At 38.5% G+C, this 4,821-nt stretch overlaps 1 pseudogene; it reads left to right on the top strand.

Moving 5' to 3' along the window:
* The first annotated feature begins 289 nt into the window (after positions 1–289).
* LOC147357230 (olfactory receptor 4C16-like) lies at positions 290–1,232 on the top strand (annotated as a pseudogene).
* The last annotated feature ends 3,589 nt before the right edge of the window (positions 1,233–4,821 follow it).

The following is a 4,821-nucleotide window of genomic DNA, read 5'->3' as shown; positions in this document are numbered from 1 at the left end:
TAATCATATCAGGTCTATCAAGGGATTGTATTTAAAGAGTCTTATTGGAAAGTTTAACATTCACAAGCTTATATGAGACTCATAATGACCCTATGAAATGGCCATTACAAATTGAAGAACAAACGTTATTACTAAGAAACAAACATATAGTATAAATTATTGGAAATAATATACCTAGTAAGCAAATTTGGTTTTACTTAAAATATTCCATCATATATTGCACCGTATATTGATTTATTTTTTGCAGATAATCCATTTCTCATTCATCTCTTATCTCATTCATGAAATCATGAAGCTGAACAATAATGTGACTGAGTTCATTCTACTTGGGTTATCACAGGATCCTGTTAGGAAGAAAATAGTGTTTGTCACTTTCTTGTTTTTATATTTGGGAACATTACTGGGTAGCTTCCTGATTATTTCCACCATCAAGACCAGCAGGACATTTGGAAGTCCAATGTACTTCTTCCTTTTCCACTTATCTTTATCTGATACCTTTCTCTCAACTTCCATTGCCCCTAGAGTGATTTCTGATGCCCTTAGGGGAAAGAGCACAATCTCTTTCAATGAGTGCATGACTCAAGTCTTTGCATCACATTTTGTTGTTGTTGTTGTTGTTGCCTAGAGATCTTCATCCTTATTCTCATGGCTGTTGACCACTATGTGGCCATCTGTAAGCCCCTTCGATACATGACCCCCATGAGCCATCGAACCTGTGGTGTGTTGGTAGCTGTGGCCTGGGTGGGGTCTTGTGTTCATTCTTCAGCTCAGATTCTTCTAGCCTTGAGTCTGCCTTTCTGTGGTCCCAATGTAATTGATCATTATCTATGTAACTTGCAGCCTTTGTTGAAATTGCGTGTACAGACACCTATGTGACCAACCTACTCTTGGTGTCCAACAGTGGTGCCATCTGTACAGTGAGTTTTGCCATGCTGCTGTTCTCCTATGCTATCATCTTGCATTCTCTGAGAAACCACAGTGCTGAAGAGAGGAAGAAAGCCCTATCCACCTGCATCTCTCACATCATCATGGTCATCTTGCTCTTTGGTCCTTGCATATTTATATACACATGCCCTGCAACTACCTTCCCCATACATAAGATGATAGCTGTGTTTTACACACTTGGAACACCTTTGATCAACTCTTTGATTTACACACTAATGGATACAGAAGTGAAAAATGCCATGAGAATGTTATGGGGCAAGAAACTGACAACAGGTGACAAAAGATAAATGGAAGATAAATATTAAAATTTTCATATTTTTCTTCAAGTTTAGATTGACCTACAAGTCCCCAGAAAATATTATCTTTTACTGTCAGTTCATTTCACTCAGTCATATCTGAATCCTTGTGACTGCATGAATCGCAGCACACCAGGCCTCCCTGTCCATCACCAACTCCCGGACTTCACCCAAATTCATGTGCATCGAGTCGGTGATGCCATCCAGCAATCTCATCCTCTGTCATCCCCTTCTCCTCCTGCCCCCAATCCCTGCCAGCATCAGGGTCTTTTCCAATGAGTCACTTCTTTGCATGAGATGGCCAAAGTATTGGAGTTTTGGCCTCATCATCAGTCCTTCCAATGAACACCCAGGACTGATCTCCTTTAGGATGGACTGGTTGGATCTCCTTGCAGTCCAAGGGACTCTCAAGAGTCTTCTCCAACACCACAGTTCAAAAGCATCAGTTCTTCAGTGCTTCAATATAGACAGTCCACTCACGTCTATATATGACCACTGGAAAAACCATAGCCTTGACAAGACAGACTTTATTGGCAAAGTAATATCTCTACTTTTTAATATGCTATCTAGATTGGTCATAACTTTCCTTCCAAGGAGTAAGGGGATGACAAAGGATGAGGTGGTTGGATGGCATCTCCGACTCAGTGGACATGAGTTTGAGTATGCTCCAGGAGTTGGTGATGGACAGGGAAGCTTGATGTGCTGCAGTCCATGGAGTCAAAAAGAGTTGGACACAACTGAGTGACTGAACTGACTGAATCGTCTCAATATAAGTAGAAAAAATTTTGACAAAATTCAACACCTACTTATGGTACAAACTCTTCAGAAAGTGGGCATAGAAGGAACATACCTCAAGTTAATAAAGACCATCCATGACAAATATAGAGCAAATACCATTCTCAGTGGTGAAACCATTCCCCTAAAATCATGAACAAGACAAGGCTCCACTCTCACCACTATTATTCAACATAGTTTGTGAAGTCCTGGCCATGGCAATCTGGGAAGATAAAGAAAAGAATATAAATTGGAGAAGAATAAGTAAAATTATCTGTTTGCAGATTACATAATATTGCACATAGAAAATCCTAAAGATGTCACCAGAAAACTACTGGAGTGAACCAACAAGTTTGGTAAAGTTGAAAGATAGAAAACTAATGCACAGAAATCCCCTGCATTCCTATACACTAACAATGAAAGAGCAGAAAGAAAAATTAAGGAGACAACCCCATTTACCACTGCAACATAAAGAATAAAATGCCCAGGAACAAACCTACCTAATGAAACAAAAGACCTATACTCAGAAAACTATAAAACACTGAAATGAAAGAAACCAAAGATGATACAAACAGATGGAGAAATATATTATGTTCTTGGATCGGAAGAATAAATAGTGTGAAATTGAATATTCTATTGAAATAAATCTATAGATTCAATGCAATCCCTATAAAATTACCAATAGCATTCTTCATAGAATTAGAACAAAAATATTTACAATTTGTATGGAAACACAGTCTATGGGGTCTTAAAGTGTCAGACATGACAGAGTGACTGAACTGAACTGAACTGACTGATAGAAACAAAGAAGACCTCGAATATTCAAAGTAATCTTGCAAAAGAAATACAGAGCTGTGACTGTGACTTCAAGCTATACTTCAAGCTAAAGTAATCAAGACAGAATTTTACTGGCACAAAAATAAAAATATAGATAAATGATATAGGATAGAAGCCCAGAAATAAGCCCACACACCTATGAGCACCTAATGTATGACAAACGAGGCATGAATATACAATGAGAAAAGACAGTCTCTTCAGTAATGGTGTTGGGAAAGTTGGCCTACTATATCATACACAAAAATAAAATCAAAATGGACAAAAGACCTATATGTAACACTGAACACTATACAATTGCTAGAAGAATACATAGGAGAAATACTCTTTGACATAAGCAAGATTTTTGATCCACTTCCTATCTTAATGAAAAAAAAAAAACAAAAGCAAACAGGTCCTAATTAAACTCAAAAACATTTGTACAGCAAAAGAAACAATAAGCAAGATAGGAAGAAAATATTCAAAATGGGAGAAAGCATTTTCAAATGGAGCAACAGATAAAGGATTAATTTCCAAAATATACAAACTACTCATGGATCTCAATATCAAAATGCAAATAACCATCAAAAAATGGGCAGAAAACCTAAAGAGACATCTCTCTAAAGAAAACATACAGATGGTCAAGAGACACATGAAAAGATGAAAATCAAAACTACAATGAGGTTTCACCTCACAATGGTCAGAATGGCCATTATATATATAAAAAAAATACAAACAATAAATGCTGGAGGGAGTATGGAAAAAAAGAATACCTTCTTTCATGGTTGGAGGGAATGTAAGTTAATACAGTAACTGTAGAGAACAGTATGAATATTCCTTAAAGAAACTAACCATAGAACTACAATATGAACAAACAAGCCCACTCCTGGACATATACCTTGAGAGAACCAGAATTCAAAAAGACACATTTACCCCAGTATTTATTGTAGCATTATTTACAATAGCCAGGGCATGGAAACAGGCTAAATGCCTAATGACAGGTGAGTGGATAAAGAAGATGTGGTACATATACACAATGGAATATTACTTAGCCATAAAAATGACAGAATAGGGTCATTTGTAGAGATGTGGTCTGTCAAACAGAATGAAGTGTCAGAAAAGAAAAAAAAGGGGATATTGCATATTAATAATTATATATGAGAAATCTAGAAAAAATGGTACAGATGAATGTATTTCCAAGGCAGAAATAGAGACATAGACATAGAGAATGGACATGTGGACACAGTGGAGGAAGGTGAAGGTGAAACACATTGGGGGATTAGGATTGACATATATGCACCACCATGTGTAAAATAGCTAGCTAGCTAGTGGGAACACACTATAAAATACAGGAAACTCAGCTTGGTGCTCTGTGATGACCTAAATGAGTGGGATGGGTAGGTGGAAGGAAGACTCAAGAGAGAGGAAATCAGATTAGATTAGATCAGTCGCTCAGTCGTGTCCGACTCTGCGACCCCATGAATCACAGCACGCCAGGCCTCCCTGTCCATCATCAACTCCCGGAGTTCACTCAGACTCACGTCCATCAGAGTCAGCGATACCATCCAGCTATCTCATCCTCTGCCGTCCACTTCTCCTCCTGCTCCCAATCACTCCCAGCATCAGAGTCTTTTCCAATGAGTCAACTCTTCGCATGAGGTGGCCAAAGTACTGGAGTTTCAGCTTTAGCATCATTCCTTCCAAAGAAATCCCAGGGCTGATCTCCTTCAGAATGGACTGGTTGGATCTCCTTGCAGTCCAAGGGACTCTCAAGAGTCTTCTTCAACACCACAGTTCAAAAGCATCAATTCTTCAGTGTTCAGCCTTCTTCACAGTCCAACTGTCACATCCACACATGAAAAACCACAGGAAAAACCATAGCCTTGACTAGAACCTTTGTTGGCAAAGTAATGTCTCTGCTTTTGAATATGCTATCTAGGTTGGTCATAACTTTCCTTCCAAGGAGTAAGCGTCTTCGAGGTCCAGACCTGGC

This window comes from Bos grunniens, chromosome 15 (assembly GCF_055505025.1).
Source record: "Bos grunniens cultivar Pamir isolate PY7600 chromosome 15, Bosgru_T2T1.0, whole genome shotgun sequence".
In the NCBI taxonomy this organism is placed as follows: Eukaryota; Metazoa; Chordata; class Mammalia; order Artiodactyla; family Bovidae; genus Bos; species Bos grunniens.
The sequence above is the reverse complement of the archived record's forward strand: the minus strand, read 5'-3'. Positions and strand labels throughout refer to the sequence as shown.